This window comes from Lissotriton vulgaris, unplaced genomic scaffold (genome assembly GCF_964263255.1).
Source record: "Lissotriton vulgaris unplaced genomic scaffold, aLisVul1.2 SCAFFOLD_3329, whole genome shotgun sequence".
NCBI lineage: Eukaryota > Metazoa > Chordata > Amphibia > Caudata > Salamandridae > Lissotriton > Lissotriton vulgaris.
The window spans coordinates 107,160-126,281 of NW_028248629.1; positions in this window are offsets into that span (position 1 = coordinate 107,160).

Here is a 19,122-nt window from a genome sequence, read left to right on the forward strand (position 1 = left end):
ACAAGAACCTGCCCGACTTAAAGTAATCATGAAAGGACGTACAAACTTCTTTAGCGAAGTTTGGGAGGCGCAGGAATATTTGGTCAGTCTCAATAAGAGTCAACAAAAGTAAAGATTGAAAAGAAAGCGAGGAGCACTTCGGTTGTCTTCACATAAGAGATTTAGAAACTTTTTGATAGATAGAAATCGAATTTAAGGTATAGGTTGGGACACGAACACTTCTAACACCTAAATACTTAATTTTTGCTTTTTTATGTTAACATATTTAGTCACCAGTCTTGATGAAGTAATAACAATATCATTAGTTGACATTTCGGGTGGAGGGGGGGGGGGGGGCCTTGGCTCCGGCCGCAGGCGCTGCCTTGTTAGCGGCAGCAGTAGGTAAGGGGGGGAATGGGGGGGGTTGGTCTTCGCAGTTTGGGGTGGGAGGGGGTGTGGGAGATGGGGGAAGGTGGAGGGAGGGCTGGGGAAGAAAAGAAAAAAAATATTTTCAACCTGGTAGAAAAGCTTGATGAGAGTCTTTTGTTACTAAAATGTATTCTTTATTTTGAACTACATATAATAATGCTGAATATTGACATCTCTTTTTTCATTAGAGATGCATAACATTAGATGTTTGGTATGGAATGTTTCAGGGCTGAACAACAAACGCGAGAGGCATTTAGTGGCTGAAGAATTAAGATTATATAATCCTCATTTAGTATTTTTGTCAGAAACTCACATTATAGACAAAGATAAGAAGCTGTTAAGTCAACTGGGCTTTGAGATGATAATTAATTCTGCAGCTACGTCCTCTATAAGAGGGGTTGCCATACTAAAAGACAAAAGGTTCAAGGCAGAAATAACTAAAACACAGTGTGATAAATGGGGGAGGTGGGCAATTGCCCAACTTTGTTTTGATAATGCGAAGTTTGTAGCATGTGTTGTATATGGACCTAACAAAGAAGATCCCAGAATATTTGAACAACTAAACATAGCGCTATTAGATTGGGAGGGAGAAGTAATAATTATGGGTGATTTTAACTGTATTCTGAACTGCCAGACGGATACAACACGCCCGGGTAATTATAAACGAATGCCTAAAAATAGAGCATCTATTATAGATCTATATAAATTACATAATGTTAAAGATGTATGGAGCTCACTATACCCAAACTCTCCAGGCTATACATTTTATTCAGCTGCTCACAGGCTATGCTCATGCTTAGATATGGCTCTTATATCAGACACCCTGATGAAATCCAAAAATATGGTAATATACCCACGTATTACATCTGACCACAATCCCATTATGATTGAATTTGCTACGTCTCTGAAACATAAACCTCCAAGAGCTTTCACTTTCCCCAGGAATCTAATATCAGATATGACTTTCATTTCACAATTAAAACAACACATAACAGAATTCTTGACTTTTAACAGAAACACAGCCTCATGCTTAACAGTGTGGGATACTTGTAAAGCCAGCATTCGAGGGTTTACACAAACCTTTGTTTTGAAACAAAATCATGAAAGACGTAATCATAATGTAACTTTGACTTCTGATATTGTAGCTGAGGAGATAAAGCTTGTAAAAGCCCTAAGAGATAATCTCCCAACCCTGGATATCAGTGCAAACCTTAGCCAGTTAAAATGTAAAACCAAAGAAACTCTTTTAAAGAAAAGGAGTGCACAGATCCATAAATATAAATTTTCACAATATGAAGGCGGTGACAAAATTGGAAAAATGTTAGCATTTAAAGTAGCAGAGGATAGAGCGTAATCTATGATCTCCCAAATTACGGGGGTTGATAACAAGAGATACAATCAGCCAGATGATATAATTCAACAATTTGCTAAATATTATGAAATTTTGTATACACCAGAGAACATACCCAACGACTACACAATCGAAAACTATTTAAAAGAAAATTTAACAAATAAGATAACAAGAAACGAGACGGAGGAACTGACCTTAGAAATAACTAATGAAGAACTAAAATAGGCCATAAAATCACTGCCATTAGGAAAATCTGCTGGCGAGGACACCATCCCTCTAGAAATTTACAAAGCATGTTTGGACGAGCTAACACCCTTTCTTTTAGAAGTAATTACTTATATTGGTAGAACCGGGTCAGCTCCCCGCTCTTGGAATAAAGCTAAAATAATTTTTTTCATAAAAAGGGTAAACCTAAAGAGGAGATGGGCTCATATAGGCCAATCTCCCTGATCAACGTTGATGCAAAGATTTTCGCAAAATGTTTGGCTAGAAGATTAGCACCACTAATGCCTAAAATTGTAAACACGCAGCAACATGGGTTTATAACAGGGAGAGATACATCAGCTCATGTCAATTCGGCAATAACTGCGTTCGATATAGCAGAAATAGAGGCTACCCCCCTGGCTATGATAATGCTTGACGCCGAAAAGGCGTTTGATCGGGTGGGGTGGGACTATTTATGGCATGTAATGGGATCAATGGGGTTTGGTGGAAAATTTTTAAATGGGATTCGGGCACTTTATGACAATCCAATAGCATACACTAGCTATGGCGGTCTCACGTCACATTGCTTTCCAATCAAGAGGGGTACACGTCAAGGGTGTCCCCTATCACCTTTATTGTTTGCCCTTTCATTAGAACCGTTTTTAAAAGTTTTGGATACTCAGGCAGGAATAATACCCTTTAAGACTGGCAGTCAAAGCTTAAAAATTACTGCGTATGCGGATGACATCGCTGTATACTCGATCGAAACCACTGATTCTCTAAGAGCTATCAAATTTGAAGCATCAAAATTTGGCAATGTATCAGGTTATAAATTAAATGTTCACAAAACTCAAATAATAGCTAACTTTGTTCCCCCTCAACCAGTGCCTGAAATATGCAAGATTGCGACATATCTCGGAATTAAAATTACTTCAAACATCAAAGAACTCAATAACATCAATTATAAAAATTTAATGAAAACTTCCACTACGAATTTAAAAAAATGGCACCGACTTCCATTAATTCTAATTGGTACAATAAATCTGATAAAAATGAAAATCATACCTAAATACTTATATCTATTTAGATCAATTCCTTTGGCACAGAACTGGCTTTTTTTTAAACAATTAGATAGGATCTTCTGCAACTTTATCTGGGGGTATAAGAAGGCTAGGAGATCGCTAAAAATGCTGAAAAATCAAATAGGATCTGGTGGTCTTAACTTTCCTGATATGAAATTATACTTCTGGGCTTCTTTTATAAGACGTATTCGATCACTACTAAATGAAGAGGACTTACTTTTCTATCATCATTTATCACTAAAGGGAGATGCTAAACAATTTTTTTCTTCGTATTACAGATCCAAACTCCTACAAAAGGGTTAAATTTAAGACCGTATGAGATATAGTAAGAATATGGAAGGATATACTTATTCACTGTAAAACCACTATATTCCACTCACAATTAATTTTATGGGACAATCCCGGGCTGCCTAGTATATTTAGCGACGGGGTATTTCGTAGGTGGCAATTGAAAGGAATTATGGTTCTGGGCGATTTATATAACTCTCAAGGTATACTGGATTTTCTTACTTTAAAGCAATTATATGGACTGTCTGATACACATAGATTTAAATATATGCAAATATATGACTTTTTAGTGCGGAAGAATAGAATTAAAACCTTGTCGAGCGGGGGTATTTGGGATCTCTTAAACTCTAAAAAAGAGAAATCAATAATCAGCTCGGCATATAAATTCTTTATAGGTCTAAGATCTGACGATAATGATACACTAGCTAATAAATGGAATTTAAAGCTCGGAACTAATTTAACAGGAAAACAAATAAGTAAATCTTACACTAACATTCATGACAATGTAAGATCATCCAGCTTACGATTACAACAATATAGAACTATATACATGCTATATTATACCCCAGAAAGATTTTCTAAATGGTCCTCGAACAACATCATGAGAGAAAAAACTAAATGCCCGAAATGTGACGAGTATGCGGCAGACCTTGTCCATATGTTGTCTCATGTTCGAAATTAGGGAAATTCTGGGAAGAAGTGGGAAAGATCCTAACCACAAAAAATATTCTTAGCTCACCAATAACTGCACCCATGGTAATATTAGGCCCACATTTGACAAGTCAACCACATTATATACTGCTATCAATCTTATTTTCCTGTGCCAAATTAACTTTAGCCAGGGCCTGGATCAACCCCAACCCACCCAACGCCTTGGAATGGTGGTACCTGGTTAATGAAATCAAAATTATGGAATGTACGCTGGCAGAACTCAGGGGTGTCCGATCGCTAAAGAAATGTGAGAAAATTTGGGGGAACCTAGAAATGAACTGATACACTTAAGACCATTATATGTCTATCTGTGTTTTTTTTTTGATCTTATGTTAAGTCACTTTTGACAAAGCGAAATAACTGATTAATTCATGTTTAATTTTGTATTTACTTGATGAATGGAAACTATGTCGAATGTTTTGCAGTCTTATACCAGGTGAAAATAAAATAAAAAATATTAAAACAATAAAAAAATAAAAAAAAGTTATTGTTAATATTTTAATGACACTTTTAACCTTTTTGTATTAATTTCATTTTTTTAATTAAAATATATATTTTTATTATATACTAGCTTACCCGTCGCGCGTTGCTGCGATCTCAGAAGAAAGGAAATTCAAGGAAACTCGTTATGATAACATTAAATTTACATTGTGTCATTGTTATTGAAACTTATTCATTTTATTTTTGAAAACATTTCTAAGTGTGGCTTGAGCAGTGCGTCCTCGATTGGCTTCCAATCTTGATTCTGGTTGCTCTCCTGTTTCATTCGAGAGGGCTTGAGCAGTGCGTAATTGATCGTTTTCCAACCTTGATTCTCGTTGCTCTCCTGTTTCATTCCAGCAGGCTTTAGCAGTGCGTAATCCATATGTTTCCAATCTTGATTCTCGTTGCTTGTTCGTTTTTTGAAGAATGGGCTTGAGCAGTGCGTACTCGATCGGCTTCCAATCTTGATTCTCGTTGCTCGTTTGTTTGAAAATAAAAAGCTTGAGTAGTTTGTATTCGAACAGCTTCTAATCTTGCTTCCCTTTGCTCGTCTGTTTCTGAAGCTCGTAATGCCTTTTTCTTTCGTGCTTCTGATGTAGATTGACCAATCAATTTACGTTTGGGGGTCATAACTGTCGATGATACTCGCAAATTCGCTGTCTATTTCAGTATTCGGAAGATTATGAGGGCCCTGGGGGGGCCGATTTTTAAAAATATTTTTGGACAGAAACCTTTGCGGGAGTGTACTCAACAACTTCCCAAAGTTTCATGGAGTTCGGATGAATGGTGTAGTAATGCACAAAGGACAGAGAAAACATTTTAAAGTGTTGTTTTAATTCTGTTTATTTATTCGCGTGCTTGTGGATACATGGTATTTTTTGTTTTTCCGTCTGGTGCGTACACGAATAAATCAGAAGGTTTTCTGACGCGTGAGCTGGCCACATACAGTATTCCATGTGAGAAGCACAGATTCTCCAAATCTAGGCCACATACTTGCAGCGATTGTCCTTGTGCTTTGTTGATGGTCATTGCAAAAGCGAGTCGCACCGGAAACTGTAAATGTTCAGTATTGGAAAGATTATGAGGGCCCTGGGGGAGATATTTAACAATTTTGTTTTTTTGCCAGAAACCTTCGCGGGAGTGTACTCAACAACTTTTAACTTTTTTTTTCTCCAGAAACCTTCGCAGGAGTGTACTCAACAACTTCCAAAAGTTTCATGGCGATCGGATGAATGGTGTAGTAATGCATAAAGGACAAACAGACAGACATACTTTCGTTATTTTATATATATAGGTATGTGTGTTAATTGTTCTTTTAATTATTGTTAACATTTTTAATGTAATTGTTTAATATTGTTTAATCTTTTTTTATATTTTTTAGAGAACATACATATTTAAATATTGAATTTCAATCACTAATTCAAGGTATTTATTTTTAACCATTTTTTGTCATTTTAATATATTAAGTAATTTCATATATTGGTGTGTTTACTTACTTTTTTGATAATATTCTGTTATACTATGTACTCACTATATTGGTAGTTTACATACACAGTAACTAGATCCGATATTTTCTCATACAATATCTTTGACATGATATTCTGGTGTCATGATAGAACTATAGGTTATGAACTTCTGACCTGCAGATCTCATTAAATGCCAGAGGGGATATTTAAATTACTGTACTCTGATTACAGCAAAATTCGGATGACCAATTCAATTTTTTGTGATTCGCTATTTAGTAATCACTAATGCTAATGTATTAAAAGGAAATCTGGCCATGATTTTCAAATGAGTAATTCCTAGTGGGTTGCAAATGGACCTACCTCATGAATGTTAATGAGGTATATCACAATTTGTGACTCACTTTGCTTCACTGCCATGACAGGGATGGGGGCTTGCTGGGGTCAGCAGACCACCATGTCTGTGATTGCTTTTAAATAAAGCAATCTTTTTTTTATCAAACGCAGCCCATGTACTTTAAAGAAAAAAACAGGATGCATTTAAAAATACAAAAATACATGTTTCTTTTTTATTTTTTAAGAGTAGGCAGTGGTCCCCCGTCTCTGATTGTTTTTCTTTAAAATATTCTTAAAGGAGAAGGGGTCGCCTTCCCATTTGAGAATGGATTCCCACCAACTTTGTGTTGATGGTGAAGTACACCTTTTTTGTGACAGCACTTTGGTCGCAAAACCTTAATATACCTCTACGATTTGGTATTTGGAACAGATGCTCCAAAAACACCTATTCCAAATACTGAATCATCATAGGTCGCCACCATAAATTACAATTCAGTAATCAGTTATAAAATCTTAAGTTGGATTTCATACATTAAAATTAGACTTTTTACAAACAAGCAGCCCAATTCTAGAAATCAGGCCGTTTGCGACCGCAAAAAGGCTTCGTACAACTAACCCCAAATCTTCTTGCACTTGCAATTCTCATCTGAACGCAGCATGAGTTTGCACCTGAACCAGAATTACAACTTGCGCGAAATTACTGCACAGGCTTGCAATTTCCTTCTCAGATAAACTTGTGCTTCTTGAACTTTAACAGTCTGAATTTCACAGTTTGGAAAAAGGGGGGAAATATGGTATGTTTATGTTTCCTCCCATTCTGACCGGTGAAACTTATGGGTAACTTATGGTTTGTACTGCAACTTGTATAAACTGAACCCTGTTCTGGCAGTATTTCCACAGCCGTTATTATCACATAAAAATGCTGACCTCGTCAAAATGAGGATCATAGTAGCACCTTATTGTATTGCATTGTATTGAAAATGTATATAGTGCAAACTGTCACCCTGCGGGTATCCTGGCGCTTAGACATGATTATAACCACCATGTCAGCAGACCAGAATATCATACCATTATTATCATACCTAACACTGTTCGTCTCATTGTAGATACCAGGCTATGCAAACAGTATATCAAATTCATTGATTTGTTTCAAAGAGTTTTAATTAGATACGCCTTAATTAATTTATTACCTATCCATCCTGTAATGTGAACAACGTTTTTTCATACTCTATTTTGGGAAACAAATAAGGAAAATATTCTCTGTCATTCTGAAGGTCATTTTGAGCCATTCCATACAGTTTCTTTTTTAAACCTTTTCTTTTCAGTTTTTATCATCAAAACTAACAACCATGCAGCACGATTAATTTTGGTTAGATTAGAAGGTACACACCGTATAGAACTGTTAGAACTATGGGTCTCTAGTTGGCAATGGTTTGCTCCTTTTTCCAAACAGGGACCCCTGCTTCTAGTCAGGGTAAGGGGGCTACACCCCTAAAATAACCCCTGCTCAACCCTGTAGTAGCTTGGCATGAGCAGGAAAGCTTATCTCAGAGGCAGTGTGTAAAGCATTTGTGAACACATACAGTAATACAGTGAAAACACTGCAGATGGACACCACACAGGTTTTATAAAAATAAGTATTCTTTATATAGACTTAACACAAAACAGCACTAGGAAAATTGCTTTTAAATGGTAAAAATAGCTTAGTTCAAAGTTGATGGTTAATGCAACACGTTTCTCACAAAGTACCTTTGGATGCATATCGCAAGATAAACAAAAGGTTCTCAGGAAGGACGCTGTGTCGGTTTCTTGCTTCAAGGAGGCGATGCATATGTTCCTCAGTGCTTGCGCAAAGTAGGTGATGCGTCTGTTCTTTACCAGAGAGGACGTAATGCGTTGATCTCGTATTGCGTTCAGGCTATGATGCGACAAGATGGCGCCTCGATGCGACGATCCGGTGCAATGCGACAAGATGGCGCCTTTGATGCGATGACGTGAAGGTGGTGCGTGTACGCCCGATGGCCGTGCAGTGACTTTGGAACTTCTGAACCGTGACAGGCCCTATGACACGCTTCTCTGGTGATGCAACGGTGACCCTTGCGGTGGCGACACGCTTCCCTGGTGATGCAACAACAAACAGCTGTGAAGGAGAAACGCTTCTCCGGTGATGCGACAGCAACCTCTGCGGCAGCGACATGCTTCTCAGGTGATGGGACTGCAACAGCTGCAGGACACGCTTCTTCTCGTTGTGTTGTGCTTTCATCTCCCAACAATACACAGGCTTCTGCAGACAGAATTCCCAGCAAGGAAATTCAGGGGGAAGTTAGTGGTGAAGGCTTGTGCTAAGTGACGTCACACACCATCAGGAGAGTCCGTTGCTGCTGATTACAGACCGCGGACCCAGACCACGGACTCGAAACTCTCACCGACCCGCACTGCTTACTGCTACCTGAAGTCCAGTGCCCGCCCGCCTGCATCTCCTTGATCGAGAATCAGCTCCGCAAGGGGCTGCCAGGGAGCCGCTGGTCCGGACCGACCATGCTGCTCCAGCCTGTCCCCTGTCCGCCCACCCTGGAAAGTGAAACAACGTCCGAGGGCAGCCAGGAGCTGCGGGCACAGGGGCTGAAGGGGTTGCAGGGCTGCTCTGATCCAAAGCCCGATCCCCAGCCTGTCTTCTCCCATCGCCAAAGGCAGAAAAGCATCGGTGGAAGCAGGCGAATGCGGAGTGAAGCTAGGGGACGAAACCAGAGATTGCCGCTTTGAACCCCGCCTGGGGACCTGGGGCCGGAACCTTGGGAACGGGTTCCGGCAGTGGAAGCAGCATCGGTAAGCCTATAGATAGTCAGTTAGAGGGACGCTGGGCCAAAAAAATTTAAAATAGCTGTGCTAATCCTCATTTGACTGTGTCTGTGTCACAAACCCAGAGAGTACCTTAATAGGCAGCAGACCTTCCCTCCGCTGCTTTGTTTGCCTTCTGGTCCTCCATCTCCCCGACTCTCCGTCTCCACTTCGGGAGCAGCCAAACTGCCTAGTAGCGGCCCGGGTGGTTGTTGAAGGAGGCCCGCTGAAGGCCCATTAAAGGAAGTGCCGTGGGACAGCTGTTGCATCTGCTGCGGCTCCCCCTTTTGGTGGAGGAGGATCGGAGTTTGTCTGGGTTCATCGCCTGCTCCGCCATAGCCCGCAGCTCGAAGTCAGAGTAGAGCGGTGCGGTGGGAGCCGGCAGTACGTCCCCGCTTCATCTCCCCAGCTACAGTATACTAATTGGGGTAATATGAGGTCCGGCAGGTGGGGAAAAAATCCTCTCATTCCTAAACTTGCGCAAAAAGCAAAGAAACCAACAAAAGGAAAAAAATGTCAGACAATGGGAACTATGTGTTCAGGGTTGAGGATTCCCTTGGCTCTGACCTAGACACTCAGAAAGTTAAATGTGGTAGGCCCGAGGAAAATAAGGAAATTTCACCGCCTGAAGAGCATTACAGTACAGCAATAACGGGCCCAGCTGATAGTCCTGTAAACTGCAGACCACGTCGAATTACTGACAATGTCTTCCCAATGCAAGTCCGAACACCATCAAAAGCAAAGTCTAAAGTAACCAAGTCAAACACAAAGGGCACCCTACGGCCGAGCCCAGGAACCATAAACTTAATTACAATAGAGGGCTCCTCCAAACGAAAATGCCTGCATTCTTTCCAACCCAAGATCTATACTAAATTTGCGTTCTTGATAGACCCAGGCACTATAATATTCTCAAAAAACAGCGATATTAAAGGATTGCAAACTCCATTTCAACCAAGCAATTTTACTTTCTCCTCTGAGACTGATACAAAAGCCAAACTTGAAACAAACAGTGGTACAAATCCACACAATGGAGCCACAAAAAATACATCAAATGCAACAATTGGAACTGAGTGGGTCGAACAACAGGCACTCAACTAATACCATGACCATTAAAGAGCACAAATCGAATGGCAATCCAGAAAGGATAAAGGTCTTAGAGTTGGAATTAGAAAACGTAGCGGAACCCAGCTCCACAAAACAAAAATTGGAACCTGGGGACCCCGCTACGCATTTTGACATAGAAAAAGCTCAAATACAACATCCAACCTCTCTATACCCACAGGCAGCTAGAGGGTCCATCAAGTCCTCCCTCAATAAATCTTCCCAACTTCCACTGACCACGGCAAGCAACGAAATCGAGCTAGGCACGCAACCACCATCACGGCAAGATCCACCAGTAATGGCTACAACAACTACACTTCAACAGTACCCAGTAAAATCAGAGGACCCACACCTTACAACCAATACTTCTATTCCAGAACTATTAGGACCAACTCTAATCGTCCATGCAAGCACGAACAAGGAGAGCATAAAGAACACAGCATAAACAAGAGATCAATCACCTAGTGTGCAAACTACTAGTGGCCCTTCCCAAAATCGGCCAACCACCAAAGTTAATAAAGTACGCACAACCGACGAATACACTACGCCAGGATCCAGGCAGGCGCAAATTACTAGTGGTCTGTCTCAATATTGGCCGACTACTCAAACAATTGAATTAGGTATAAATGACGAATACACCAGGCCAGGGCACTACCAGGAGCTAACCACCAGCGGCTCTCTTTACCCCCAGCCAAATATTAAAGAAAGAGAAGCACAGTGCTTACAGATAACATTGCGCTGGGGCATAATCAGGTGACCCATTATAACTCCAACTGCGACTTGTCGTTTCTAGCATCCCACGAATGGGAGGAGCTACCGGCCACATATAGCAAAGACTCTCAAAACAAAACAAATAGCACAAAAGCAGAAGTTAGTGTAAAAAAGAAATAGACCAAAGACGTATTTTGGGAAACAGTCCTCAGCATGATGCAATACTCTACAGCAGAGCTTCAATATCAATCACGCAAAATGGATTTACAACTGACAGTGCTTCAAACCCTGGCAGAGTTTACTTCTGCAATAGATAGGAAGCTGTCTGACTTAAATGGACAGGAAGCAGCCTTTAATGACAAATTACTTCAGCAAGACTGTACCTGTGCCCCAAAAATAGACAATCTCTCCCTGCTACCATCATTACTCGGCGAATTACTAACCATTGCAACAACAGCAACTCGAATAGCAGGAAGCACGGACCAACTAGTAAAGGGGGTGTTAGACCTGACATCATTGGCTTGAGTCTCTCCTCCATTTTTTCTGTTTGCCTCTACCGTTTTTCGATGTTTTGCTGGTATATGCTTTGGGCATTGTGCCACGGCTGACCCGTGCCACAGCGCAAGTGCTCCCTATGTTAAATTGATGTATCTATTGTATCCATGTTTGGCTTATTTGGTTTACTGTCAGTCCCTAGTCTAGTGCACCAGGAGTGCCGGGGCTTGTAAATACAAATGCCGCTCGTGGGCTTGCAGCACGCGTTGTGCCACCCACAAGAGCGGCCTCGTAAAAGAATGTCTACGGGTCGGTCATTGCGAGACCCACGTGCAGTCTGGTACTGTCACGCGGGCTGCGCAAGTATACCTACTTGCCAGCCCCTCAAACCTTCCCTTGACTTCATGTTAGTCACCCCTATGGTAGGCCCGCGGGCAGGGTGCATTGTAAGTATAAGGTAGGACAAGCCTGACCAAGTTGGCATGTCCTAATAGTGAATTACCGCCATCTTCGTTCTTCACTATTGCGAGGTAGCCTGCTCTCCATTGGGTAGAATGGGCCGCCGGGATTATTAATGCTATGATCCTAGCTGGCTCGGGGAGCATGGTGCAATGTCGAGTTTGGTATCCCTGAACTCGGGGTTTAATTACGCATCCGTTGGTGTGGATGGTTTTTGGACTCTGGGTTTCAAAATAGCACTTTTAGAAAGTGTCTATTTTCTTGTCTAACCATATCTGGTTTCTGCTGGTCTTGCGTGTGTGTGACAGGAGGTGGGTGGCTCCACAGGTCTGGATGAGTCAGTGTGGGATGAGTGGGACATTTGTGTTGAGAGTAGGGGGAGAGTAGTTTCTGATAGCCTGCCCTGCCTGATACAATGCTGGCTACACCTCCTGCCAAGCGGCTGATGGCTCTGTGCCTGCCATGGACGATCCTAGCGCCACCTCCTGCCAGGAGGCCGATAGCTCTGCTCCTGCCAGTGTCAATGCTGGCTCCACCTCCTGCTGGGCGTCTGAGGACCCAGCCCTGCTCAGTGAATAGGCCAGGTGCTTCTGCCTGGCTCCACCCACAACAGACCCAGGATGTTGGGAAATTCCCCTGCATGGACAAAGGGATCAAAGCCAGAAAGGGGTATAAGAGAAGGACCCCTGAACCAAGAATTTAGATCACTTCTGACAAGGAACCCTGTAACCAAGGACAAGAGGCCTGCTGATCTGAGGACTTGCCTACCCCTTCTGCCAGTGTGCTGTTTGCTGGGGGGAATCCCGCAGTGCTTCTTTATTTTTGCCAAGGAACCAGGAGAGAGGAACTGTGTGTGTACTCTCACGCTTGCTAAGAAAATCTCCAAGGACTGGAAGAGTGCCAGTCTCCTGCTGAAGTCACAGGGCTAAAGGACTTCATCTGCTAAAGTGCTATTTGCTGGAACCTGTGAATCCAGCCCCTCTGAAAGAACCAGCAATCTCGACGCCGACGGACGTCGCCGAATCCAGCTCGACGTAGTGGGTAACGGCCCCAGTGTCTCGCTTCCTCGACGACCGGCCGCCGGGCCCGACCGACGCCAGCAGCAACGCCAGTGAGTGGGAGTACGGCTCCAGCTCCAAAGGACCTTGTGTCTGCACCGCTGCTGATCGCATCAACTGTGTGCCCTCTCGACGCCGTGAGCGCCGCTCACTCTGTGCAACCGCATCAGCGACAACGACACCTGCTGAGGCCTGATCGACACCGAAGACGAGACGTCGGATTGCTCGACGCCGCTGATCATCGTGTGCTTCATTTTCCTAAAGGTACTGTGTTGTTGGGGGTCCGTGTGACTCCGGGCTCGACGTAGTGCTCCTCGCGGTCGACGCTGAACCTTGGGATTAACTTTGCCTCGACGTCGTGTAGCCCCCGTGTGGGTTACCCTGTTGCTAAGAACTGTATTGCCAAGAAGAAGATTCGCTTGATACTAAAGACTTTTGTGCTAAAGAAGAACCTACCTTTGAAATATCCTTTTTCCCTTCCCCGAGTATTTATTAAGATTGTGTACATTTTTGTCGTTATTTGGTCTTGTACTAAGCCTTATAAAAAAATACTTATTTTTATAATACTACTGTGTCGTGTCCATTTGTAGTGTATTCACTGTATTACTGTATGTGGTCATAATTGCTTAACACACAGCCTCTGAGATAAGCCTGTCTGCTCTGCCAAGCTACCAAGGGGGTGAGCAGGGGTTATCGAAGGGTGTGATCCCCTTGCCCTGACTGGAAAAGGTGTGTCCCTATTTGTCAGAAGTGTATACCTCTGCCAACTAGAGACAGCCGGTTCTAACATTGGAGGCAGCGGTGAGGATTTGGACCTTGCATTTATGACCCATGTACAGTGATTAGTGTGCGCTACATAGTGAAAGCAGACCATAACGCAGTCACAATCTAATTTGGAAGGATCCTATTTTTGGTTCTCCGCTTTTCTGAAACTTGATTTCTTGAACACTGCCAGTTTTGACCATGAGTGACAACGGAGTCACTGCCCCTGTTGTTGTTGTTGAAGTGGAGGAATTCGACAGAGCGAAGATAAACGACTACGGCTTGAAGAAACTAAAATCCTTCTGCAAGCAGTTTAAAGTTCCCACCAAGGGCCTCTCGTTGAAGGAGGAATATCTCAAAGCTCTGGAGGCTTGGTTGGAGTCCAGAGATCCCACTGATCCGGTGGTGGTACCACCAGTGGAAGGGGATGAGGAGGCGCCAGCGAATGGGCCTGAGTCCTCTCCCGGAAGCAGTGTTTCCTCCAAAGGTCTTTCCCCTGAAGAACGAGAAGAAAGGGCGAAGGAGCGTGCATACAACATGGAAATGGCAAGGCTAAAGATAAATGGGCAGTTGGAGTTAGAAAATGCAAGAGGTAGAAGAGAAGCTGATTTGGAGACCAAAAGGTTAGATTCTTAAAGAGAGAAGTTAGCTTTGGAGCGTGATACCAAGTTGAGGGAATTGGACATCCAAGCTAAGAAGTTAGAATTGAATCCCTCTGGTGGCAGCATTCCATCTGGGCCTGCAGAAAGTAAGTTTTACTTTCCCAAAGATGTGATAAAGGATTATCATAGAAACGAAGATATTGGTCAGTGGTTTAAAGCATATGAGTTAGCATTGTTGGCCCACCAGGTCCCTGAGAAGAATTGGGGAGCGGGGTTGTGGGGTCGTTTTGTGAATGAGGGAAGAGATACCCTGTTAGACATGCCTGTTGAGGATAGGATGTCGTATACTCATATGAAAGATGCTTTAATGTTGCGGTATGGCCTAACCCCCGAGAAGTACAGACAATCTTTTAGAGAATGTAAGAAGTTGCCTGGTATGACGTGGGTTGAATATGTGTCTTATTTTTGCAGAGCCATGGATGGTTGGGTAAAGGGCAGCAAAGTGGAAAGTTATGAAGCTCTTTATGATTTGTTTGCTTGGGAGCATTTGTCTAATAACTGTTTTCCAGAGCTGCGCCAGCACCTTATTGATAGCAAGATATCTAACCCTAGAAAACTTGCTGAGAAGGCGGACCGCTGGGTCAGTACCAGGGTCCACAAGGGTCCAGTGGGAGACTCAGCCAAAGGTGGGCAGGGTCCCCAGCAGAAGAGTGGGGGGGACAAGGGTAAACAGAAGGAGTCCCAGAAAGGGCCCCAAAGTAATCCCCAAGGGAGCCAAGGGAAAGGTTCCCAGCCTCCCCCTGAGAAGAAGCCAGGGGCCCCGACGGGTAAACCTGTTCATAGGGGCCCCCTAACCTGCTACACTTGTGGGCAGGTGGGACACCAGTATTACGATCCCCAGTGTCCCATGAAGAAATCGAATGCACCGCCGAGTGCACCCCCCCATCAGTTGGCAAGTGTAGCCCTGGGAGGGGAGGAGATGGTTGTCCATGGTGGGAGGGGTCCCGCAGAGATGTCACTGGTCTCGCTAGGAGACATGCAAATGGTCCCTCCACCCCCTCTGCCTAGTAACACTAGTAAATATAGGCAGTGGGTGACCATTAATGGCCATAGAGTGGAAGCTCTCAGAGACACCGGAGCGAGTGTGACAGCTGTCAAGTGTCACTTGGTGTCCAGAGAGCAGGTGGTTCCCCACGCATTCTACCCTGTGATAGCTGCTGACAACTCCCAGAAAGAGTGTGAGGTAGCTCAGGTTTCCTTTGAATGGGGGGGAGTTTCAGGTACTCTTCAGGTTGCTGTGAGGCCCGCCATGCCTGTCGATTGTCTCCTGGGCAATGATTTACTAGACTCCCCTTGGGCTAAGGTGGAGAGAGAGGCGCACTTGAAAATGTTGGGTGTGCCAGAGTGGGTGTGTACAACCACTCGTTCGATGACAGCGAGTAAGGGTGTTGATGGGGTCCCGGAGCCTGAAAGTACGGCCCAGGACCCAGCTGTGAAGAGAAGAGGCAGGAGGCGCGGGAAACCGGCCCCAGTAGTTCCCGTGGTCCAGGAGGAGGTAGACCCTGAGGGGGATGCCCTGGAGCCCACGGGGAACAAATTGCCGAACTGGGAGATCTGCCCGAGCTGACCCATTGGCAGCAGGACGGTGGTCCCTCCAGGGAGGAATTCTGTGTGGAACAGAAGGAGTGCCCTTCTCTTGTGGGCATGAGGCAGCAGGCCTCAGCCCAATCCTCAGGTGATCAGTCAGGGTCACATTTTGTGTACTGGGAGAACGACCTCCTGTATAGTGAGCCTAAAGCTGCTGAGCCTGGGTCAGCCCGTGTGCTGGTGGTACCCCAGCGCTTCAGAGCCTTCCTACTGGGTTTGGCTCATGACATTCTGTTAGCTGGACACCTGGGGCAGGACAAGACCTATGACAGGCTTGTCACCCAATTTTATTGGCCTCAGATGCGTAGGGATGTAGACATCCATTGCAAAACTTGTCGCACTTGCCAGGCAAGTGGGAAAAGCGGAAGGAAGCAGAAGGCTCCCCTCCAACCTTTTCCAGTGGTCAGTACCCCCTTTGACCGGGTGGGTATTGACATTGTTGGGCCCCTGGACCCCAAGACAGCCCTGGGCAACAGGTTCATCCTGGTCTTGGTGGACCATGCCACACAGTACCCGGAAGCCATCCCTCTCAGAACAGTGACGGCCCCGTGGTGGGACGGGCACTGATGGGTGTTTTCTCCCGGATGGGGTTCCCCAGAGAGGTGGTGTCAGACCGGGGCACCAACTTCATTTCGAACTATATGAAGTCTCTGTGGAAGGAGTGTGGGGTAACCTACAAGTTCACCACTCCTTACCACCCTCAAGGAAATGGGCTGGTTGAGAGATTCAACCGGACCCTGAAAGGCATGATCATGGGTCTTGAAGAACCAATGAGGCGGAAATGGGACGTCCTCTTGCCATGCCTGTTGTTTGCTTACCGAGAGGTGCCGCAAAAGTCTCTAGGGTTCAGCCCCTTTGAGCTCTTATACGGTCACCCGGTAAGAGGGCCTTTGAGTCTGGTCAAGGAAGGCTGGGAGCAATCTCCCAGGAAACCTCCCCAGGATGTATACAGCTACATGCTGGCCTTTCGGAACCAGACTCGGCGCTTCAGAGAACTTGCTCAGGCAAATCTGGAGGCCAGCCAGGAGGAGATGAAGCGTTGGTATGACCGGAATGCCACTCTGGTAGAGCTTCAGCCTGGTCAGGAAGTGTGGGTCATGTCCACAGTGGAACCTTGTGCGCTCAAGGACAGGTGGACTGGACCGTTTAAGGTTGTGGAGAAGAAGAGCGATGTCACCTACTTGGTGGACTTGAAATCTCCCAGGAACCCCTTGCGGGTCCTGCATGTCAACCGTTTGAAGCCCCACTTAGAAAGGTCCGAAGTGGGCATGCTCCTGGCTACAGACGCCGGAATGGAGGAGGAGAGTGAGCCTCTTCCTGACCTCCTGTGTGCTAAAGAGCAAGACGGGTCAGTGGATGGTGTGGTCCTCTCTGACACACTGACCCTTGAGCAGAAACAGGATTGTCGCCACCTGTTGGGACAATTCCCGGATCTGTTTTCCTTGGTTCCGGGTGTCACTCATTGGTGTGTCCATGACGTTGACACCGGAGACAGCCCTCCTGTGAAGCACAAGGCTTACAGGGTGACTGACAAGGTTCGAGCATACATTAAGGAGGAGGTCTCCAAAATGTTTGCGTTAGGGTTGATTGAGTCCTCTAGCAGTCCTTGGGCCAGCCCAGTGGTCTTGGTCCCGAAGGCTGCCGCGCCTGGTGCTTCACCAGAACTCCGGTTCTGCGTGGATTACCGAGGACTCAATTCGGTCACGAAGACTGACGCGCACCCCATCCCCAGAGCTGATGAGCTCATCGATCGGTTGGGGGCTGCCCGGTACCTCAGTACGTTTGATCTAACGTCTGGGCACTGGCAGATCGCCTTGACTGATGGGGCAAAGGAGAGGTCCGCATTCTCCACACCAGATGGGCTATACCAGTTCCGGGTGATGCCCTTTGGGATGAAGAATGCCCCTGCCACCTTCCAGAGGTTGGTCAACCAGGTCTTGGCTGGACTGGAGGATTTCAGTGCCGCCTACCTGGACGACATCGCAGTGTTCAGCGCCAGCTGGGAGGAACACTTGCGCCACCTCCAGGAAGTGTTGTTGGCCCTGCGCGGAGCAGGCCTCACAATCAAAGCCAGTAAGTGCCAGATTGGGCAGGGTTCGGTGGTGTACTTGGGGCACCAAGTAGGGAGCGGCAAGGTTGCCCCCCTGCAACCCAAGATTGATACCATCCTGGCTTGGGCGCCGCCCAAAACCCAGACTCAGGTGAGAGCCTTCTTAGGACTCACTGGTTATTACAGGAGGTTTGTCAAGGATTACGGTAACATTGTGCACCCCTTGACTTCCCTGACTTCCAGGAAGCAGCCACGAAACGTGATCTGGACTGATGCCTGTCAAACAGCCTTCGACACCCTGAAAACTGCAATGTGCACCGCACCTATACTCCAGGCACCCGACTTCTCGAAAGAATTTATTGTCCAGACGGACGCTTCAGAGCATGGCGTTGGGGCTGTTCTAGCTCAGGTGAATGAAGAGGGCCGAGACTTGCCTGTAGCCTTCATCAGTCGGAGGTTACTTCCCAGGGAAACGAGGTGGAGTGCGATAGAGAGAGAAGCATTTGCTGTGGTCTGGGCGCTGAAGAAGCTAAGACCCTACCTGTTTGGGACTCACTTCCGGGTTCAGACAGACCACAGGCCCCTCAGATGGTTGATGCAGATGAGGGGTGAGAATCCGAAACTGTTGAGGTGGTCCATTTCCCTACAGGGGATGGACTTTACGGTGGAACATCGCCCTGGTACAGATCACGCCAATGCTGATGGTCTGTCCAGATTTTTCTGCCTTAGTGATGAGGACTCCCTAGGTCAAGGGTAGTTCTCCCCACATTTCAGCTGGAGGGGACACGTGTTAGACCTGACATCATTGGCTTGAGTCTCTCCTCCATTTTTTCTGTTTGCCTCTACTGTTTTTCGATGTTTTGCTGGTATATGCTTTGGGCACTGTGCCACGGCTGACCCGTGCCACAGCGCAAGTGCTCCCTATGTTAAATTGATGTATCTATTGTATCCATGTTTGGCTTATTTGGTTTACTGTCAGTCCCTAGTCTAGTGCACCAGGAGTGCCGGGGCTTGTAAATACAAATGCCGCTCGTGGGCTTGCAGCACGTGTTGTGCCACCCACAAGAGCGGCC